The 24,213-nt window shown below is 36.2% G+C and overlaps 1 pseudogene; it reads right to left on the bottom strand.

The window, feature by feature from the left end:
- Positions 1-423: 423 nt before the first annotated feature.
- On the bottom strand, positions 424-23,895 carry LOC112871441 (transcription initiation factor TFIID subunit 10 pseudogene; annotated as a pseudogene).
- Positions 23,896-24,213: the final 318 nt, after the last annotated feature.

Raw genomic sequence — 24,213 nt, 5'->3', positions numbered from 1 at the left:
CAAGACTGTGATGGTTAATTTTATATATCAACTTGACTGGGCTAAGAGATCCCCAAATAGCTAGTAAAACATTATTTCTGGGTGTGTCTATAAGGGTATTTCTGGAAAAGATAAATGCATTTATATCAGTGGACTAAGTAAAGAAGACTACCTTCACCAGTGGGGGTAGGATTTAGCCAATCTGTTGAGAGCTTGAATAGAACAAAAAAGACAGAAAAGGGCAAATTTGTTTTCTGCTTGAGCTCAGACATCCATTTCTTCTTTCTGCCTTTGGATGCTGGCACTCCTGGTTCCCAGGCTTTCAGGCTGGGACCTGGTTCCATCAAACTGGTATACCGTGAGGCCCATAATGCACAGGCCATCAGACTCAGCCTAATTTATACCATCAACTTTTTTTTTTTTTTTTTTTTTTTTTTTTTTGCCTGTCACAATAAAGTTTATTATGAAAACAGGCTGGTGTGGGGACAAGGGGACAGACAAGTACATTTAGGTTGGGTGGCTCAGGTGAAGTAGTGCGGCTTCTTCACATTGATGCCATACTCGCTGAGGGCAGGGGTCAAGTCCTCCATGGTTAGAGTGTACTTGCGGTCCTTGCTCTTGCTTCGGGAGCTGCCAGAAGCTGTGCCCTTCATTTTGCAGTGCTGTAGGGCATCGTTGGCAATATCTGAGATGAATTTCTGGGCAGCTAGGGAGATGAGCCGAATTATGCGTGGGTCCGAGGCCTCAAAGCCAGCGCGGTTCAGGTAGTAACCAGTCACTGCATCTGGGATCGTAGGCGTGTAATCCTCCAGCTGCATCAGGAAGTCCACCAGAGGCGTGCTGGACACCACCGGCTTCACGTCTCCGTTGGCCGCACTCGGCAGCACGTAAACCCCGTTAGACATGGCCCCCTCCGGGGGCGCCGCGCCGCCCGCCGACACCGGAGCCGCCCCGCGCCGCTCGGCCGGCTCCCCGGCCCGCGCCTCCACGGGTCCCGTGCCCCCTGCCGCAGCTCCAGCCCCAGGTCCCCCTGCCGTCCCCGCAGGGCTGGCCTTGTTCTCCGCAGCGGTGCCGGCGGGCAGCGCTGCGGAGGCTGAGACCGTGGGCGTCGGGCCCGGGGCCGAGGCGGCGGAGCCCGGCGCCGCCTCGGGGTCCGCGCCGGAGCCGCTGCAGCTCCTGTAGGTAGTTCTCCCACCTACAGATGGGAGATTTAGGACTTCTCAGTCTTCACGACAGCATAAGCCAAATGAACATCTATATTTTATTTATATAAAATATATATAAATATATTTAAAATATTTAAAAATTTAAATTATTTAAAATTAAATAATTTAAAAAATACATTAATTAACAAAATTTTGTACTTAGGATTCTCCAGAGAAACAATACAAATATATATCTATATCTATATCTATATCTATATCTATATCTATATCTATATCTATATTGATATATATTTGTATTGTTTCTGGTCCAAAGGATCTGAAGATGTCAGACTTAGGTCAGTCATCCTAATTCAAGAAAAATTAGGTCAGGGGGAGCCTAAGTGGCCTAGTCAGTTAAGCATTTGACTCTTGATTTTGGCTCAGGTAATGATCTCACAGTTTGTGAGATCAAGCCCCACATCAGGCTCAATGCAGGCTCTCTCCCTCTCTCTCTGGCCCTCCCCTGCTCTCTCTCTCAAAATAAATAAATAAACTTTAAAAAAATTAGGTCAGTTTTATATCCATTTCCACTGCTGCATCTAGACATTTTCACTATTCTCACACTAGCAGCCTCAGCCATCAAAGTGAGGAGAGCAACTTTATCCCTGATGTCATTTAGGCAATTATTATTTTTCATAGATTAGGATTATGGTATTATGGCAGAGAATGCTGCTTCTAATTGCAAAATGCCTTATTACTTTTAGTATACCTTAGCTGTAAAGCGGCTTGATTATTTGTTCTCAGAAGTAGAAAAAAAAAATGGACTGTCCAGACATATAAGCCCAGGTATGGTCATATTAATAGTGGTGGTGGAGGCTATGTGCATGTGTGTGTTTATATACATGTATATGTATATGTATATGTATATGTATATGTATATATGTGTATGTATATATATGTTTATATACATATATATATACTTGAAAGTATTTATATAAACATACAATTTAAATACCTACACATTAAGATGCTTATTCATAGTGTCTTATAAACTTTACTCTCACAGCTATGGTTCTGGAAAACCCTACTTTGTCAATCAATCAGCAAATCCTCCTGCCCTGGGCAAGACACTGAGGACAGGTACATAAAGTAAAAGTGACAACTGCTATCCTAGGTGAACTTCTAGTAGAATAGAATAATCAGGACCAAGAAACAAACAGAAAAAGTAACAGATCCAAGTAACAATTTTTTTTTTAAATATACAAATATCAGCTATAAACTAGTAAGACACAGATAGAATAGTTTTAACAGCCCATTTCAACTCTAAGTCTAAGGACAGAGACCCAATGACTTGGCTAGGAGTTGGGGCTTTGTGGCTATGTATAGGGTCATGATCATCAGCTAGTCTAGAGGAACAGACCATCCAATTCACCAAAGACTCTATGTTAATATAAAAGTAGGTGTGGGGTGCCTGGGTGGCTCAGTCGGTTAGGCATCTAACTTCAGTTCAGGTCATGATCTCACAGTCCATGAGTTCGAGCCCCACGTCAGGCTCTGTGCTGACAGCTCAGAGCCTGGAGGCTGCTTCAGATTCTGGGTCTCCCTCTCTCTCTGCCCCTTCCCCACTCATGCCCTGTCTCTCTCTCTCTCTCTCTCTCGTAAATAAAATAAAAACATAAAAATTTCTTTTAAAAAAAGTAGGTGCAAGTTCTCAAAACATGATAAATTGTAAAAGGTCTCTGTCCCTTCTTCCACTTCAGCACTTTTTTCACTGACATTTATTTATTAAAAAATATTTTTATATTCTCACAAAATATAAAATTCATTTATAATATCTACAATGAAATAGGTTCTATGTGAAGCACCAGAAATACAAAAACGAAAAATTCAGCCCCTTCTCTTATAGAATTCACAATTTAATGAGATCCCTGGGTTGGAGACAAACAATTATAGTGTGAAAAATGCCACCAGTCTGGGGAGAAAAGGAGTAAAAAGAAAAGACATGGGAGGCTTCCTGGAGGAGGTGTTACACTGAAACTTGAAAGATAAATAAGAATCTGGAGGGAGGGAGGGAAAGTGTGTGTGTGTGTGTGTGTGTGTGTGTGTGTGTGTGTGTGTGTGTGTGTAGGATGGGTTTATGTGGTTGGAAGGAAAGATCATAAGCATTGTGCATCATCACTGAAAGAAGCGCTATCAAAATAAACCCATTGTGTTCTTGAAGCTCTTTGCACGTTTACAAAGCACTTCTTTGTTGGCCACAACCACAGAAAAATAGAATTGAAGTGATAGGATCTCAATCTACAAATCTACAGCCAGCTACCTGCTGTGGCTTTAGCCACTCCAGCAGGGTTCTTAGAAATATAGATCATGCAGAAATACAGATCTTACATATCATTATAGCTGGCAAGTACATGGTGTTTACTAAAAGCCAGGGCTATGGTCACAGATCAATGAGTACTGGACAAAGCCTCAAAAATGCCTTTGGTATAGAACAGTAGTTTTCATATTGTGTGCATTGGGGCCCCAGTGTTTTCAAAAGGAGACACAGAGTAGCACACCAAGCTAGTAGAAGTCCAGAATCCCACTCCCGATTGCCATTTTATTGGTTTATGTATTAGAATGTTGCCTAAGGGTTTTCTTGAAAAGAGTTCTGCTGTTAACAAAAAAAAAAAGAAAAAGAAAACAAAAAAGGTTAAAACCATTGTCCCACTAACCTATACATTGATTGCTTCTATTTTTTTCATAATTATATCTGGAATACCCTTAACCTCTAATAAAATTTATAAAGATATAATAACAGATTCTCTGGTCCTAAGGTCTTTCCAAAGACATTCTTCTTCCTATATTCAACCTCCCTAGTTCCCCATTTCCATATCTTTTTGATTCCTAATGTTCCAATCCTCCATTCAATATGGTTTCTTCCCAGGAAAAGAGATGCTATTCTTTCTTTAGAATTCCATCAGCCCATAATTCTTGAGGCTAGGAAAGTTACACTTTTTCCTCCTACATTTGCCCTGGTTATAGACTTTCATCAAAATATGTTTTAATTAGAATTGCTATTACTGATACTTTACAAGTCAGTACATTCATAATCCCAGAGAAAAATGATATGTACTCAACCATGGATGGACTCTCCTCCCAAACTCTTTTCTCTACTTTAGAATTACTCAGGACTATATACTTTAAACAGTAGAGAACATCCTTTTCTGTCATTCCTCTTTCTGTTGCTAAATGTACTTCCTCTGTGCTCACCCCATTCCTTTTATTCATGTTCAGCTGGGTTTTAAAAATTCTAATCTGTTTCATAATTTGCTTCTCCATTTTCTCTGAGCCTTTTATCTTTGCAAGCAACAAAAATTGAATTCAAACCCATAAATAAAAACAACCTATGCAATTGGAAAGCCCAAGGGATGCTAACTTCAGGCATAGCTTAGTCTAGGAGTTAAAAAGATGTCATCAAGGGGCACCTGCGTGGCTAAGTCAGTTAAACGTCCTACTCTTGAATTCAGCTTAAGTCATGACCTCACAGTTCGTTAGTTCAAGCCACGCATCAGGCTCTGTGCTGACAGCACAGAGTCTGCTTGAGACTCTCTCTCTCCCCTTCTTTCTTGCCCCTCTCCCACTCATTCTCTCTCTCTCAAAAATAAACATTAAAAAAAATGGAAAAAAAGATGTTATCAATTCATGCTTATCTCTCCCCTCACCCTTCTCTTTCCACCCCTTCTCTCTCTCTCCCTGCCTGCCTCTTTTCCCTATCTCTATCATCATTTTTCAGTTATTGTTTCTCCTATATTGGCCTGTACTAAGGTAAACTCTTTCCATGTGTCAACAAATATGGTCCTTAGCCCCTATGTTTTTAAAAGCAGAGGGACTTTTGCTCAGTATGTCTATCAGAGAAGAATACCAGTTGCCTTTGTCTAAGGCATGTGTCCAACCATGGGCCAATCACAGTAACTGCAGAGGAGAAGATGATCTACTGACAAAACCTAGATCTCCTGCACCCCCCCTCCAACTCTCTCCGCCATCCCCAGCCTCACCACAGAGAAGGTATGGATATGATCTAATGTTGAGGCAGTTCCCAAAAAGAAACAAAACTAAGAAACATATAAGAATTAGCATTATTGATTTCATTTGAGTATCTTCCTTCCTTTTTTAATTCTCTCAAAGTCTCTCATTCTATTGCAAAATTAAAAACTAGTCTAAGTGAATGCACTTCCATTCTGGGTTTTTGATACTCTCCCTCCAAAGCTTAAGCAGTAGCTTTTATTCTCATACCAATGTTGCATCTTTTATTTACTGACTGTGTTTTCATTTTGTCTGGAACCAAACAGCTCTGAGATCCAAAGTGTCCTAGGTAAAACTTTCTAAAATTTCTTGCTTCAACTTTGGGTTTGCAATAAATCTGCTAATTTTTTTCTCCACTCAGCCCAAGAGAATATATGCCTGATATATGAACCCCTATACTTCTCTATTTCTTATTTCTGCTAGATTTTTACCACTCCCTTATTTATGATTAAACTCACATTCTAATTTCCCTGACATATATAATCATAGACATCATTTTCTATTCTGTCCATCCTGGCATAGAAACAAGATTGATTAAATGACAAAGGATGGAAAATGGTAGATGACAGACGGACAGACAGATGGAGAGACAGGTAAACAGATAAAGAAAATCTATTTACTTAGAAATAGAGCTAAAGCCATCCCATGTACCAATAATTGCAATTCCAATTCAAACAAAGAGAACTGTTAGGCTCTGCCTAAAGCAATACATTCCTACTCCCTAGAAACACCCACCAAGATGCCTTCCCTGTGCTAGACACTTTGCCTCTAGCCAATGTTCTTTGAAGCTCTTTGAGCAGGCCTTCCCTGAAAGAAGAAATGGAGAAATGACTCCCCATACCTGCCAAGGTCAGATTGCTCCAAATGGGTTGTGGTTCTCCAGGTGATCTTATAAGGCTCATGAATGAGCTCCAAAAAATAATCTCCTTTCCTACCAGTGTCATATATCCCACTAGTCAAGGCCCTAATCAAGATAATCTCCCAAATCAGGAAATCTTTTTCTGTTCACATAAGATAACACCCATAAGAAAATGTTTTAAATCTTGACATCCCTCAATGAACCTGGATCCCTAAATTTAGTTCCTGATATATATCATAACTCCCATCTGCAAATGATAGTCATGTATCTGAGAGATGAAACCAGACTCAGTCTCATTATATCCTCCCATGGCCATAGGAGGACAAGAGAAAGCCTTCTTTTCATCCTACCATTTCTCCCTTAAACCATCCCTTCAATGTTTCCATTTCTACCCTGATCTACTTGATCTTTCAAAGGTCAAGAGATATAAACCAATAAGAGATATCACATGGGAATCAGAAAAGAAAAATTCAATAGAAATCCAAAAAGAAAGTCATCAAAGTGAACACATCACCCAGAAAACGGAGTCCTGCAGAAAACATACCGAGGGATATCTCAGGAAGAACATTTGTCCTAGTTATGAAAAGGTTTATTTCAGCAAAACCCACTGAGTAATGTAAAGACACTTCTCAGCCACCTTTGTTTTTCTACACACACACACGCACACACACACACACACACACACACACACACACACACACACAAAGCCCAATGTATAGCAGTAATAAATATATTGCATAGAGACCTACAGTAATGAGGTACAACTTTAAATATTTAATTGATAAAAACATATACTTTATGACTTTAGCTAAAAAAATTTTTTTCAGTAACACAGTCATTAGAGTTCTTAAGAGGAGAATTTTGGAAAGACAGATGTCCATGTTCAAAGAACATTATTAATGTTCATAGAATGGACATAAGGTGAGTATATTCAGTTAGATCTTGGTTCAAATCCCAGCTTCACATCCCAGGTAAATTATTTGATCTCTTTGAGCCTCAATTTTATCTCCAGGAAAATGTAAACTCCCCCCCCCATAAGATTCTTGGGAGAATAAATTAGAAATCTGACATAGCATACCCAATAAATGATAATAAATTATAGAATTTTATTGTTAAGTCTATTGTAGCTAAAAATTAGAGAACTAGTAACTCTTCCCTTTCTTCCTAGATTTAGAAGAAAATCTTAACTGTTCACTTGTAGTGATTATTACAGAATCCAATGTCTAAACAAAAAGTCAAATTTAGCCAGGCAAGAGTTTACTTGAACCAACTCTACCATGAAACTTTATATAGTATTATTTCACAATTGTGATATAATATATTTACTCAGGTCTCATCAACCAATAACTCTTCACTTTTTCTAGCCCCAATCTGAAGTATTTCAACAAATGCATCTTCTTATATCTGTATGCATCAGCATTGTCTCTTCACCAGATTACAAAATGATAGCAATAAACAGATCATTGTTTCTGAGTCACTCTAGCATTGTACCCTCTTAGTATAGCACTATAGGAACCAAAAACAGGCTTGATCTTAAAAGTTCTTCTCCAGGAAAATAATAAGAGCATCCAATTACTAAAATATAATCAATGTTCCTATAAAGCAAATTCTCAGATATTTTTCAGCCTTTCATGGTCTGCCTTTCAAATTAAAAAATATAAAAAGATAAAGAAATAATAAGTTTTGTGACGTAGAACTTCTTAAAGATACTGAGAACATGCTTCAGAGTGTGAAGAAAAACTGAATCAGAGTCAAAAGACCTAGGATTCAATCTCACCTTTGCCATTCATAAGCTTTAGCCATTTAAGCTAAGCTTCAGTTTTCTCATCTGTAAAATAAGAATAATAATATCTACTTCACAGAGTAATGTGAAAATTATGTGAAAAATGCCAACTCCAATGCTTTCATGTAGTAGGTCCTCAAAAAAAAAATGTAAAAGAATGCCTAAATACTCTTGTAGTTATCTCTCCTTCCTTAATCTTAGGAAAGAAAATTAATTCAGTTAATCAGGACTTTCCCTAATACAGCACTGGTTTCCCAGTATCAACACTCTTGTTTCAAGAAAAATTTTATGTACAAACATAAAATGTTTTACATTATAATATGGTCAGAGCAGAGCTCCTTCTTTCAACCACCCATCCATCCATCCATCCATTCACCCATTAAATATCACTGGTGTCCAGTGTTGTACTAGACACTGGGAGTACAAAGAATAAGATATGGCTCCTGCTGTCAAGTAAATTGGCATATAGTACTGTCTAATCTGTTCTGGATGAGTCTTAGAAATTGGTTGTTTCAAAGTGGAAGATCCTGGGTGGACATGCAGAAACTCAGGTCAGAAATAGGGGTACATGAAATGGGCTATTTGCTGCAGACCTAGCAGAATATAAGCTGAAGCCAGTCTTAATAAGTGAGGCTGCTAGAAAACAAGAAATAGTCTGAAACATCAAGTACAACATCAAGCTCCAACAGGAAGGCTCAACACTTAAGCAAGACAAAGTAAGGATTCCAAGGGCAGATAGATCTCATATGGTGACCGCTTACTGGAGAGGAGTTTTCATTCAAAGGGCATAGCTACTTAAGAATTGGATAGGAGTAAGTAGTAAATGACTTAGAGCAAGTTTGAAGAAGGAAAAAGTTATGGATATACAGGAAAACATACTCAATAAAGTAATAACATATAAAATTTTAGAAGTATAAAGTTCAGTGAGGCACCACATCCTATGGCAAACATTGATGTTTTATAGTTCATTCAAAGGAAGGAACTGCATGGGGAAAATGGTCCAGATAGGATTTCACACTAGGAATGCTTGAGGCAACTAGGTTTATTTAGCCTGGAGAAGAGAAAGCTGTGCCATAATAACTGATACTAAATATCTAAATGGCTATGAGAGAGGAAGGATATAACATTCTGAGCTCTTGAAAAGCCATTTTCAGAGTTTTTACTATGATTTCTGGTCCCTTCTAAGATATAAACAAATCTAACTGTAGCCTAAATAGTTACTCTAGGCTGTCCACTTAAGACAATTGTGTTTAAAGTTCAATTGTATTATTTCCTTTCCAAACTTTTCATCCTATATACTGTATCCTTTTTTACTGGCATCCCCTCTTAGCCACCAAGAAGGAAACTTGGAAATCATTCAAGGTACTTTCTCTAACACATCCACATCAATTTAGTTACTAAATTATCTTCATTCTATTCCTTTTTAAAAAAATTTTTTTTAATGTTAATTTATTTTTGACAGAGCGAGAGAGACAGAGCATGAGCGTGGGAGGGGCAGAGAGAGATGGAGACACAGAATCGGAAGCAGGCTCCAGGCTCTGAGCTGTCAGCACAGAGCCCGATGAGGTGCTCAAACTCATGGACCGCAAGAGCATGACCTGAGCTGAAGTCAGACACTCAACCAACTGAGCCACCCAGGCACCCCTTCATTCTATTCCTCTAACATGTAAAGGGAGTTTTCCAAAAAACAGCTATGACCATAGTTCAATTTCCTACCTAAAACTCTTAATGGATCTCTGTTGCCTAGAGTAGACTTTCTCAATGCACACAGTACCAAGCATAGTCCTAGGTACAGTGTTTGAGTGCATGGGTAGGTGTGTTCCAGGTACAGAAGTTTGGGAAACAGAGTTTAATTGAAGCCTCTTAGTCATCATAACATTAGCATACTAAAGTGTGAGAAGTCTTTAAAGAAAATTGTTTTGATTTGTGCAATCAGTATTTCTTAGAGGTTTTTTGGTTGATCTTTTAACACCTCTTATTTTTCCATAGTTAGTGTTCCATAGAATACATTTCAGTGAATGTTGGGCTATAAAACAAAATGGCCTATAAACCCATTTAGAAGAGGTTTACAACTTTATCTGCTATTGTATTTATCAATCAATCAATTCAGGAAATACTTATTGAACAGCTGTAATGTTGTGTGTTAGGGATACAATAGTGAGTTACTAGACATAGTTCCTGTTCTCACATATTTACTTACAGTTTCCAAAAATTCTGACATCTTTTATTTCTCTAAGCCATGCCTATTACCTGGAATATCCTTCTCCCATATTCAAATTTTTTTCTTAATGTTTATTTATTTTTGAGAGAGAGAGAGAGAGAGGAAGAGGCAGAGAGGGAAGGAGACACAGAATCGGAAACAGGCTCCAGGTTCTGAGCTGTCAACACAGAGCTCAAAGTGGGGCTTGAACCCATGAACCATGAGATCTTGACCTGAGCCAAAGTTGGATGTTTCATCAACTGAGCCACACAGGCACCCCATCTTCTCCCATCTTTAGCTGACAAATTTCCCATTCTTTAACTGCTTATACCCTAAATTCTAAGCTCCTTGACCAAAGAATATCTTATTTTTATTTTTCAATGCCTAGCATACAGTTCTACTCAATAAATGCATATTACATTAATAAATGGATAAATGACTAATATCGAGTGTCTTTATTCTAATATTGAGAATTCAGTTTAAATTTTCCAATTAAAACATATTTTTGTAATAGTGATTTCAAATGAAAAGACATTAATAACTTCTTACTTTAAGGAGATGCTTACAAATCTCTCTCTCTCTTTTTTAATGATTTTTTTTTTGAGGTGGGAGGGGCAGAAAGAGAAGGAGAGAGAGAATCCCAAGCAATCCGTGCTCAAAGCACGGATCCCAATGCAGGGCTCAATCTCATGAACTGGGAGATCATGATGTGAGCCAAAATCAAGAGTCAGAGATTCAACCAACTGAGCCACCCAGGTGCCTCTCTTTTTAAATTTTATCTTCTGACTCCTTATCTCAGTTGTTTAGCATAAATTACAGGTATACCTGTCATACTCTTAATTGTACATGAAGTACTAATTTGCAATTTTAAAAATTTATGTTACATGTAAATTGAAGTAAAATAGCAATTTAAAATTGAACTTAAGTTTTAAATGATCTGATCTCCGAAAAACACAAATACACAGTAAAATTGCTTTGTCCTATCATTAACATAAACTCAAGTATCACAAATATTAACATTTTAGCATTCCAAATGCTGGGTGAGCCTACCTTAAACCAGCATGGTTTGTCAATGGGTTCAGAAATCAAAGAGCTAAGCTCATTTTTTACACTAACAACAGTGAATATGCTAGGTTTTATAGATCATATATGGTTAGAATTTACCTAAATCTATTACAGTCAAGTGTCCACAAGTAGGTTATTCTGGTGAATGGGGCCAAAAGAAGGGAGATTTAGAGGGAAATATTTATATACTAGTGATAAAGAAAAAGCACATGATACAAATGGGAGGACATAAACTTGAAGGAAAGAGGTTAGAGATTGGCAAAAGACTGGCATGTGGAAGCTACATGGTAAATACAGGGGGAGTCATTATGCCATTCTACCTACTTTTATGTATAAGTTCTCCAGGTAGAATGATTATGATGTCACACTGAATATGGGATTTACACAAAGAAATGAAGACTAGAACACTGGTAATAAAATAGAAGCAAAATATTTTTCTTACTTTTAATTATCCAAAAAAATGTGATTGTCTAAAGCAAAAATAGCTGCAACATATTTTGTGTTTATGGCATATGTAGAAGTAAAATGTATGACAACAAAACACAAAGAATGGAAGGAATACATCAAAGGGTATAATATTTGAAAGTAGGATGTCAAGGGAAAGATGGAACCCAGACTGCAATGAATCTAACTGTATTACAGACAAATCTCATAACCTCAAAGAGAATTGGAAAAAAAAGGTGCTAAACTAAATTATTTTTACAGGATACTGTAAAGCTAAAGGCAAAAGAAACTATTCTCAAACACCATTTGGAATAGTAAATTTGTTTATAAGGTTATGTGTTACCAATTCTCAAAATACTTTATCTGTATACAAGAGTTGAACAAATAAGCAAATATATATAATGAGAGGCATGTTTCTAACTGTTGAACTAAAGACATTTAAAATAAGGAGTGAAAGAAGGCTAAAATTAGCTGTGGGATAGGACTGAAATCAGACCTATCAATATGGAGTTGCAGTTTTACAAAAGCATAAACATTCAGAGAGATGTCCAAATGTAGAAACAAACGTAAATGTGTGTCATGAATTAGCCAGTATAAATGAGGCAACCTGAAAGAGCTCTCAAAAACCAAATTAGGAACAATTTAAACAATAAAATGTATTATTCAGTGTATTGGATTATAACCCAATGATTTTTTAAAAATCCAACAGTTCATACTGATGTAACTAAATAACTGAATAAACAAATGGCAGATAAAGAACAATTCTTCTTACAGAATGATTTCAGTTAAGAAATATACAAAGAACAGGGGCACCTGTGTGGCTCAGTCAGTTGAGCGTCTGAACCTTGGTTTCAGTTCAGGTCATGATCTCGTGGTTCGAGCCCTGTAACAGGCTCTGCACTGACAGTATGGAGCCTGTTTAGGATTCTCTCTCTCTCTCTCTCTCTCTCTCTCTCTCTCTCTCTCTCTCTCTCTCCCCAAATAAATAAATAGACATTTTTTTTAATGTAGAAAGAATGAAGGAAATAGAAAATCACCATTAGAACACCACAATGTTTTGTTTTTAGGCAAGATCCACTGACAGTAATTAGTGAGCAAAATTTAAGAGAAATGGAGTATCTGCATGGCTTCAAAATAACTCTCCCACAATATTTACAAATTACAAAGGGAAATATAGTAATGTTTAGAATATCCCAGCAGATGGCACTTAACCAAGGTTAATACCACTGCTAATACATGTTAACATTGTGAAACCGCCATTAAAATGCACTGAGAGGGGCACATTACCTCTATGGCATCCTTCCCAATAATGCATAACCCAATAACCCAACCTACTCATGAGAAATCATCAGACAAACCCAAATTGAGAGACATTCTGAAAAGTAACTGACCAGTAGTCTTCAAAAGTGCCAAAGTCATGAAAGACAAGGAAAGATTGAAGAACTGTCACAATTGAAACAATAAGGAAACATGATAACTAAATACTGGATTGGATCCTAGAAGACAAAAAAGAACATTGGTGAAACACTAGATGAAATTCAAATTATGTAGTTAATAACATTTTACCAAGATTAATTTCTTAGTTTTAGAATATTTTATGGTTTTGTAAGATGTTAGTATAAAGAAGAACCTGGGTAAAACTGCAACTCTTCTGTAACTCTTAATTATATCTCAAAATTTAAAAGATGAAAAAATGGATTACTGATTAACCCTGATCTCAACGAACTCAATCCCTTAGGGAAAAAACACATAAAATAATACATTATAATGTGATAAGTGCGAACAGAGATATAAAGTGTTATGAAAACCAAGGACTAACTGCTGAGCAAATCAACAACTGTGTCTAGGAGAAAGCGTAAACTTTGAGGTAAGCCTTATAATATGCTGGTTATAGAAGAAAGCTAGAATTTCCAGAAAGAATTTTAAAACATAAATGAAAGACTGTGGAATATTCCAGAAACTACAAGTAGACTGATATTTGAAGCAAAGGTGAAGTGATAAAACTGGAAATACAAGTAAACATTAGACCCTGAAAATGTTATCTTCTATTCTAGGTAATTATGAGTAACAGAAATGCTTTACATCAAGGACATGATAGAGGTAGTTTTATGTTTTAGAAACATCACTTTGATAATATTATGGAAAATAAAATAAAAGAGCACAAAGTGTTCTTTCAATGTTTATTCTTCCAATTTAACTTTTATCTAGAATGATATATTAACACAATGTACACCAATTTCATAAACTCTTAGTAATGGAAATATTGGGAATTTTCAAATGCCAATACATTAATCTTCACTCCTCATATGAAACAACCTAGAAATATCTATCGCTCACCAGAGAAAATATATTTAAAGTTCAAATACTATGTTTAATTAATTCATCAAAAATATTCTTGGGGTGCCTGGGTAGCTCAGTCAGTTGAGCTTCTGACTCTTGATTTTGGCTCAAGTCATGATCTCACGTTTCATGGAATCAAGCCCTGCATCAGGCTCTGCCCTGGTAGTGCAAGGTCTGCTTGGGATTCTCTCTCTCACTTTCTCTATGTCCCTTCCTTCTCTCAGAATAAACAAACAAACCTTAAAAAATAAAAAAATTAAAAAATGTATTATTTGTACTTCTTTGGATAACATAAAAATAATAATACCACTAATGCTATTGTTTGTATACATAATATTTACTGAGCATCTATGGGTGTGAAGCACACCATTATAGGTGTTAAAGATTTAATATTAAAAACACAGACCGAAATAAAACCCCATTCATGAAGTCCATGTTCTAAGGCTCAGTGGTGATATAGAAAAACATGATTAACTAAATTACATATAACTGTATATTGGAAGGTGATAAGATTTTTGGAGAAAAATAAGAGGTAATAGAAAAACCAAGAAAATGTGGTACTGTAATCAAGAAATGAAGAAAGCAATTTAAGGGAAAAAATGATCCAAGTCTATCAAAAGCAGCTGATGGTTTAAGTCAAATAGAGACTGAGGATTGTCAATAATTTGAAGGTTATTTGGACCTTGGCAAGAACAGTTTTGGTAGAGTGACTGGGGGCAAAAGCCAACTGACTTGAATTTAAGAATGAGAATAAACAACAAAAGGAAAATAAACTCTTGCTGGGAGATTTGCTACAGAAGAAAGAAAAGGTGAGGTCAAAGGTTTCTCATTAAAATGGGACAAAAACAACATGTTTATGTTGATAGGAATGATCAGATAAAGAGGAGGAAATTGTTCATATGGGAGAAGGAGGAGAAAATTGTTGGGAACATGTCCTTGTGTACGAAGAAATGATGGAATCTAGCCCACAGATAAAGATGCCATCCTTAGATATAAGTGGGACAGTTAATCTATAATGGCAAGAGTCAGGCAAAGTAAAGGTAAAGAAATGGTGGTTAAGCAGGCAAGTGGTTAAATCTGATTGTGGGAAATTTTTCAAACCATCTTCTGAAAGTCAACAACTGAGAATAAAGATGGTTAAAAGGTTTAGAGATTGGAGGAAAAAGATGATAGAAGATAGTTAACTAAGGAAGTGGGAAAGTGACTGCATCAGAAAGTACAGTGATTGACAGGGAGCATTAGAGGTTTGTATCATAAATTTCAAATGAAAGCTGTCACCCATGCTCTCTTGTTTTTTTCCTGCCCTGTTCATCTACATTGGAGCAAACAACCCTATGTCAGATATAACCAGTATTAAGAGTTTCACAAAAACATATGACAGAGAAAAGAGTAAGACAACTATATATTAGAGGGAAGGCTATTAATGAATGAAAATAGCAATTAACTGGGTAAAAAGATAAGTGACATCATGAAGGAGTAAGGGACAGTGAAAAAATGTTAAGATCAAAGGACTGTCTTCCAAATGGGCTGAAAGATCGTTAAATTCAAATATTTGATAGAATGACCCCAAAAGAGGGCAGAGAGTAGGATGCATGAAACTGAGATTATAGGTGTCTACAAAACTCCAGTAATGACAAGGTCATGCATGTTTACAAAGTCACAGACCTTATTCCCAGTGCTTGACATGTATTCACCCATTTAACTGACATAAAATACTGATGATCTACTTAACATCAAGAAGCATAATAAACCACTGCAATACCAAGTAAAGTAGTAATAATTACAGACTTAATCTTCTCTTTGGCAATCCATAGTTTATGTCAGAAGCAGATCATCACAATCCCTCCTCATTTAACCATGGCTAGGTAAGGACATCTTTCTAGAAGATTCCTATGCATCTCTAAGAAAGATACTAATCACTTCACAGCTTGTATTGAAATATCTGTCTGTTCTTTGAGGCTTCTGTTGTTATCAAGGACGTTATTTATATAAGTTATAAACAAAGGTAAATTCTGTAGCAAGAGAACATTGACTACATGTTAATTTAATAAATCATCTTCCCTAAGGAAGAAGGAAATATATTTTTAAACTTAGAGGAAAATACAAAATTCAACAAATAATCAAAGGGGTTAATTATGTATATGTAAATTATATAATCAATGAGTTAACCCTCTTAGAATGCACTGAAGTTTTTCTCTAAATCTACCAAATTCCAGAATAATGTTTATTTCTCAAGACAGTGTCCCGTATTTAGTTGGAGTTCAGTAAGTATTAGTCGAATGAGTGAATAGAAAGTGAGACTGTCCTTTCTTGAAAACTAGTGACCTCCATCCACACTTAGTTTTTTTCTTTTTTTTTATAATATAAAATCTCTGAGTTAAGCCTGTTTTTTTTTCCTTTTTCCCTGGACTAGACTTACACAAGTTCTTTCCCAATTCACATTAGGTAACAACATTGCTTCATAAATACAACACTGCCAGAAGTGTACTATTTATAGCCCCTTGGCTTCAAAAGACATCCCCCCCCTCATTAATTTGTTTCCTTTTGGTCCCAGTCCTCAGCCTTTATAGGACAATATGGAACAGGAACAAATCTTCTTCTGCTTTGCTCATGCTCAGAGGAAGCTGAGAGCCTGGAAAGCTATACTTCATATACAAAGATGATGCCAGCCAAGCCCTGGCAAGAGAATGACTGAGCATTCTCAGATTAATTTCATGGCTATTTGTTCCATCCCAGAATCACATCAAGCACAGGCCTCCAAGTTGAAATTGCATCACTCTGTCCTTGCTGCTCAGGTAAGGGCAGTGAAAAATGAGCATATTCCCTACCCTCTAATGATAAATAATGACTTTTCCCTTTACAACTGGGATGTATTTTACAGCATCATCAGAATAGTCTAATTACCAAACAAAATGATAAGATATATCAGGACAGAAGGAGCTTAGATTAAACTCACAAGAAATAGGCATTTGCATCTTTACCATCCTTCAGTGTCACTGCAGTAATAGAAAAATGGCAACTGGAAGGTGCATAATAAATATTCCATTAAATATTCATTGGATTATAAATAACTTAAAATTTTAAACTACCCAGTAAAATATTATAAGAGAAGGGTGCAAACATGTATGGCTGCTAAGGGAAAACTGACAAGCAGAGTTGGAGGGAAAAATAATAGAGGAACGATTGAGTATTAACTGGGTAAAGAAATACTGTGGGCACAAAGAGACAAGATGGGGAGCATTAGCTTGTAGGGATTGGACAGGGCAATTCTAGCTTTCACAATTTTGATCTGTAATTGTCCAGGTGGACCAATATTATGCTTCCTACAATAGGGTCATTCTTACAATCATATTTAACACTATTAGTCCCTTAGTCATAAGCATGGCTCTTAACATTTTAGAGGTTTTCCTGGCCGTGAACTTATTCTTTGTTTCAAGTTTATGTGACCCATTGATCTGGGTACTGAATCAAGACTTTGAGTATTCTAGATTCTTATTTATTAAGCTTGACCTGTGATTCCAGTATCAATAAAATAAGAATAGCAATAATAACTTGTTGGGAACACTAGGCAAAAAGAGGATTGAAAAAGAAGGTTGAGGGAATTAACACTGAAGGTTGAAAGGTTAATGGGAATTAACATTCACTGAGTACCTACCAAGAATGAGGTACCATCTAAATACTTAGCAGTTACACATATAATCTTACTTTATCCAACAACAACCCTGCCTGGTTAGTATTAGTGTAACCAGTTTTTTAAATGAAGGAAGTGAAGTTCAGAAAAGGTGAGTGATTTGTCAAAAATCAGAGTAGGAAGGAGGTAGAACCCAAATTTAAATCAAAGTCTATTTTAAACCCATAGGTCTTATTCTTTTATTATCTCATATGGTCTTATTTGTCCCGCATTTTAGATCATAATAAAAAGTAAAAGTTACAGGCAAATTGGGGTTGGATTCTTCATACCCAGTGCTTCTTAAGATTCCTGGCACAGAGTATGCACCCAATAAATTCTTACTAAAGGAAAGAAAGAAGAAACAGAGAGAGGATATGGGAGAAGGAATGAGACAGAGGAAGAGAACCACATTACCACTCAATATTAAACTATTTTTAGGAATATCATAAGTATAACCAGTTAAAGATAATTTTTAAGAAGATAAAATACATACAAATATAAAAAGAACACATGTGGCAAAGATTTTAACTAGTTAAATGAGGGAACCAATAAGATATTACAAATGATACAAAAGGGAAATTGAAAGAACCACATTTAGATATAAACCATAAGGAATGCTGAAATGAATTTGCTTCATAGATGCAAAACTGGTTAATACCTACAGAGCAATAATCAACCACCTTTCCAGGGGACATAATCTGCACTTCTATGGACAAGAATCATTTGCATTACTATTTTAATTGTACAACTTTATAAAGTCATAAAATAGCCCAAAGACCATGAAAGGCAGAAATAACCTAGAAGAAAACACTAGACAAAAGATCCAATAATTTTGGTTTTTGCCCATTTCAGTCTTTCACAGTTTTTTCTGACAAACTATTTTAAAAAACTTACTATAGAAACAAGAGTAACTTCAGTTTTACATAGTATCCTAAAAATTTAACTCAATCAGTGGACAGCATGTGTTTCTGATCATTATCATTAGAGGTTTTCCTGGTTGTGACCTTATTGTTTTGGGTTTACATGGCTTGTTAGAAACCACTGGCAATCTATGAAACACAAATGATTAAAGCTATTGTATATATTTCTTCATGAGGGTAAAAGATTTTCAAAGAATCATAAAAGGGAATATATTTTCCCTAAAAATTTGAACTTGCAGAATTCAAACAGCGGAGAATTATAATGCCAAGAGTTAAAACCAGAACTCTGCCAGCTGCCATTGGACAGCCATTCTCCCACTGCCATTTTGTGCTTTCTTCCACCATTGCCAAATTGAGCAAATAAAGTTTATGTCCACCTTCAGGTTTGCTGGTTGGAGTCTGTCACCCTTAAAATTTTTGTTTGTGTTTTTGTTTTGCTAGATCTCTCTGATCTCTCTTTTTTTCTTATCATCTCTTTCCCTTTCTTCCTGCAGAGCTTATATGCCCTTCAGGTCTATATTTCTAAAACTGGAACACTGTACAAACATATGAATCACATAGAAATGTGTTTTATGAGTGACTTTTCAGATATCTACATTATCCAAAGATTTAATTACACCTGTATCATTACCTTACAGCTTGAAGTTAACGACAAAGATTTATTTAAAGTTCATTTACTACTGGTTTACAGGTTGTTTTCATATAGTTTATTTTGTGGATAGTACACTAATCTCCCTGTTCATAGATATTTCCTTATCCAACAGTAAACATTATATACTGTATATGGTACAGTATATCACTCAAAACTACTTGGCAATTTGTTGCCTAAAAATGATTAACAAACATCAGAAAATATCTCCCTTGGGCTCAGGACATATTTGATAGAGAACCTGATTAAGTATAGCATGGCATTCACCTACTTAACATGAATGTTCATGCTATTGTTGGTCTAATCCTGCCTATTCAAGATGTGGAAATTGTGTAAGTGGTAGAGTATTCCAGAATAATAGAAAGACATTCTGTTCATCTCCAAATTACTACACAGTCTACAAAGAGGCAAACCATAGCCAGCACATGTCAGCACAACATTGAAAGTTATGTATGAGTGGCAATTTAGGGGCTTTTATAGTAGCTCCTGGAGTGCTGCCCATCCAGGCTTTTGCTATACCGGTTTTGAAAAGACACTACCAAACTTTAAGCCAGCAATCACATTAGGCTATTGGCAGCCAAAGGATTATTCTGTCCTGGAAAATAATAGGAGGACAATAGAAAGATGCTCTTCTCCCTATTTTACCATAGTGCTCTCCTCAGCATAATAGAAGACTCCAGCTTTGTTTGTTGAAGTGTGTCCAGATCTTTGAGAGAAAGATACTTTAGGAATATTTTAATTATGCATGGTAAATAAAAACAATGGTACTTTAAATAATTGAAAACCTGGATGATAAGGAGTAACAGTTACTATAATCTTGTTTTTATTACCACACAATTTATACCCAGGATATGTACAGAAAGAATTTAAGATTCAAAAATCATTTAACTAGGACAACTGGGTGGCTCAATCAGTTAAGCATCTGACTTCAGCTCAGGTCATGATCTCGCAGTTTGTGGGTTCAAGACCTGCACTGGGCTTTGTGCCTAGAGCCTGGAACCTGATTCGGATTCTGTGTCTCCCTCTCTTTCTGCCCCTCCCCCATCCTCTCGCTCCTTCTCTCTCTCTCTCTCTCTCTTTCAAAAATAAATAAACTTTTCAAAAGATTCATTTAATTAACATTGTGCTACATGTCAATATGATATGGTCTTCCTTTGAAGAATCTATTTGTCAGAGAGTCATAAACTAACTAGATAAAGTACCAAGGAAAGGCAGAGAAGGGAGATTAATTCTGCTCAGAGAAAATCCTGGAGGGTTTCACACAATTGATATGAACCTTGAAGAATAAGAAAAGGAAAAAATGTTTTTCTGGATGTCTCTAAGTAAAGGTATACCAAAGGAATTACAAGTAATTAGTTGTATCAAAAACCAAAGTTATCGGATGGCAGTATAAGGAGCTGGAAGGGAAAGGGGAATGTAATACTCAAAATCCAAAGGATATCATTATAAAGAACAATGAATGCCATGTTAAATATTTTACCTAACCTATTGGTAATAGGAAGACTCCAAGATTAGAAAAACAGGAGAGGTATGTAAAAGTCAAGTGAAGAAAAAGTGTCAAGAAGGGAGTGGATAATGGTACAAAGGCGACAGAGTGATCATGACGGGTGAAGGGACAGGACATTTTTATTTTTCTGCTCAACATCTAAAGCACTTGGCTTTTTTGTTTGTTTGTTTTTGTTTTGTTTTAGGGGAAATCCTGCTTTATATGAAGGGCAAAGGGTCATGTTTTCACTAAAGAAGAGCAACCAGGGTTTATTGAGATAAGTGGTCCAGTTCAGGCGATTAGATATTCCACCCAGAACCTTCAGTCTCAAGTGAGAATGAAAATGTATAAAGATAGCTCAGAATTCATATTCAGAGCTGTGGAAGTATTCAGCATTCCCCACCACTTAACTGAAGTATGACTTGGCCATGGGACCTATTACTCAGGAGTTTTTTGCTTCTTATGCATTATCTAAAATGAAGAAAGGTAAACGGGAAAAGCCAAAGTTGAAATTCTTTTCCTCTTGTTTGCCAATGAAAAGACTTAAGCATCTTCATAGGCTAAATGGCACTGGTTAGAAAGATAGAGATTTTAGGAGAGACGCAATATTTGATCACATGAAATATCAAAAATGAGTTGGAAAATAAGTGGTTAGAAGGCTCTTTTGGAAAAGTTAGTCTTTGAAAAGTGGGAAGGATAAATGAAGATAAAGAAAACTTAGTAGTTCAAGGAGAGGGATTTTGAGAGTTTCCACATGTGATAGGATCTCTTTTATCTGTGAAAAAGGGAGATTAAAGAGGAAGTACATGTATCTTAATTAAGAAAGATGATAAGGGTTAGAACAGTTTAACACCAACAAAAGATAATTACTTATGGAGAGGGTGAAGAAAATGTTTGCTAAACACTGCTCACATTGAAAAGTCAGTATGTGCTACCAATCAAAAACATCTTACAAGTAGTGCAGCCATATTCTTTATATAGCAATTTCTTGGGGAAATCTGTAACCACCATATTAAACCAATCCAGTGGAGGTATTTCTGCAGAAAGCTAAGGTGGTACAGTCCAAGCATAGAAATTTCTAGTCATCTGAATTTCTAAAAGATAGAACTTAAACAATAGATGAATCATATGTAATTTACCTCATAATATTTTCTCAATGTCTTCACTCTAACCACCTAGAAAATTCTTATTCATTCTTCAAGAAACAATACAAATGTGGCCTCTGATCTGTAGTCTTTCTCCACCTGTAATAGACAATATTTCTCCTGCCTCTCTTAGTCATTGTGTCACTGTGTTCAAGAAATAATTATAATACTTATCACATGATAGATCAGTAGTAAATCTACTTCCCATGATAAAATGAGAACTCCCTGGAGATAAGTATTACATGTTATTCATTCATGAAAACCCAATATCTGCAACAGCACCTAGAACATAATAGAAGCTCAACAAATGCCATTTGGGTAGGTTAATGAATGGATGAAATTTTATTGACTACCATTTATACTAGTTAAGTGATTGATAGGAACAGAGTAGTTCATATAACTATACCCTATGATGCAGATTGAGAGCACAGATTCTCTGCAGCTTAATTAAGAAGGATCCATACTGGCCCAAGGTTTTGTTCTCTGAAGTTCTAGAAAGTGCAATAGAGTATGTTCTGTTAGTTCATATTAAGGATATTAAAATACTGCTGTCTAAATAAGGCATGTAATAATTGTGACTCTAATATCTTGGACAATAACTTTATATATCACATAGACATAGCATATATTCTGCTTTTGCTACAGTGACTCTTACTTTATATCATACAAACACTTCCATACAGTAGTAGATTCTGAATTTCTTAATAGGAAGGGCTTTGAGGCAGCACTCTGGTTGGATGAGTTCCTATGTGCGTGTGGTAAGCAAAAATCAGGTTCTAACAAACTTGCCTGAAGCTGTGCCTGCATTCTAAGCATCCAGTTTTTATATAGGCTGTATGTTTAATGTGGAATGGTTTGGGGGAAATACTGAAAATTTGGGAGAATATTATTACAACACCAATTCCCAATAGTAAAAATATAAAAAAATAGGTGTACACACACACACACACACACACACACACACACACACACACACACACACACCCCACTCTCTGGGGACCATTACTTCCATAATCAAGACCTTAATTATACCAATATGTTAACACACACAATAAGTGCATCTCATCTTTATGGATAATCATCTATCTTATCTTAATCTTATAGAACAAAAGGAAGACTATGGAAAAGTATGAAAACATATTTACTGAAATGTGCTTTCCCTGAATTAATGATGAATGTAATAGCTGGTTAAGAACACTCTCACGAGTACCAGTAGCACTGTGTGTTTCTTTACATCCTACTTAATTAGAATTGCCTGTTTACTTGTTAGTCTTTCCCACTATGTTATAAATATCTTATTTATTTTTGTCTCTTCCATGCCTAACACAGTCCTTGGTATTTGTTAAGCATTAATGAATTTTTCTGAGTGAACAAATATATACAGAGAGATAGATGTATAGATACAGATAGATGCCCTTCATCAAGTAAAAAAAAGGCAACATTGATATTTTAAAGATGGACATTATATGAATATTTGACCTTTCCTCTTAAAGACTAAATTGTTATCTAATTCTGTGTGCTCACATTAGTACTCCATTTTTTTCACTCTTTATATCTTATTTAATCAATGTCTGCCATGTCTAACCAAAATATGAGGAAATTCAATTTTTTTTCCTTACCTTTCTAGTCAAAATGCTATGTAATCACAGAAAATCATTATTAATGGCATGCACTTGAAAAACACGATTCATATTTAATTTTTAGATTTGGACATCATAAAATTTACAATCATAACAATCTATGCAGTTGTCATGCATAAGTAGCTTCAGGAGGTCAGAGTCAGAAATATCACCCTCTGAAATTATAACCAACAAAATGAATACAAAATGGAAGTAATTAGCCATCTGCAGAAGTAGCATGTCGTATAAGGTCTGATTCATCTCTATACCTTGGCATAGTGTCCCTCAGGGAGCTGATACTGTAATATCCACCAAAATGCTATGGCATGGACAATGACCACTGTGAATTATCTTCCAGGTGAACTTCTCATCAGAAATGTAATAAAGAAGCATTCAGGTTTATATCACCTTCTCTTCTGCTATCAGTTAATGTGGTGGGTTCCCCCAGAGCATAATCAGCCCCTTGCTGAACCATTAAGAGGACATTTCTAAATCGACAAAGCTGAGAAATGCATTCTGGACCCATGGTGACCCCATTGCCATTCAGACTCCTGTAAGTTCAGTTTACTCAGTCTTAATCTTTGCACAAACCTCTCTCCTACCATCTTACCTTCAACAGGTTATAGAGCAGTGAACAAGTAGGTGATAGAAAATGCATCCTCTGAGAAAATAACCAAGGCCCTGCTGAGACATGTGTCCCTTCTCAACACACCATGCCCCCCAATTAACAAGGTGACAAATAAATTTATTTTCCTCTACTACACCTCCTTATTGTAAAATTTAATGTTAATGTATACTGCCCTTCTGGGAAAAGGACAACCAAAAGTCCTAGTTGTTTCAATAC

Source organism: Puma concolor, chromosome C1, assembly GCF_028749965.1.
Source record: "Puma concolor isolate L17-30 chromosome C1, mPumCon1.1.hap2, whole genome shotgun sequence".
NCBI lineage: Eukaryota > Metazoa > Chordata > Mammalia > Carnivora > Felidae > Puma > Puma concolor.
Note: the sequence above shows the minus strand (reverse complement) of the source record. Positions and strands in the feature narration are given on the sequence as shown.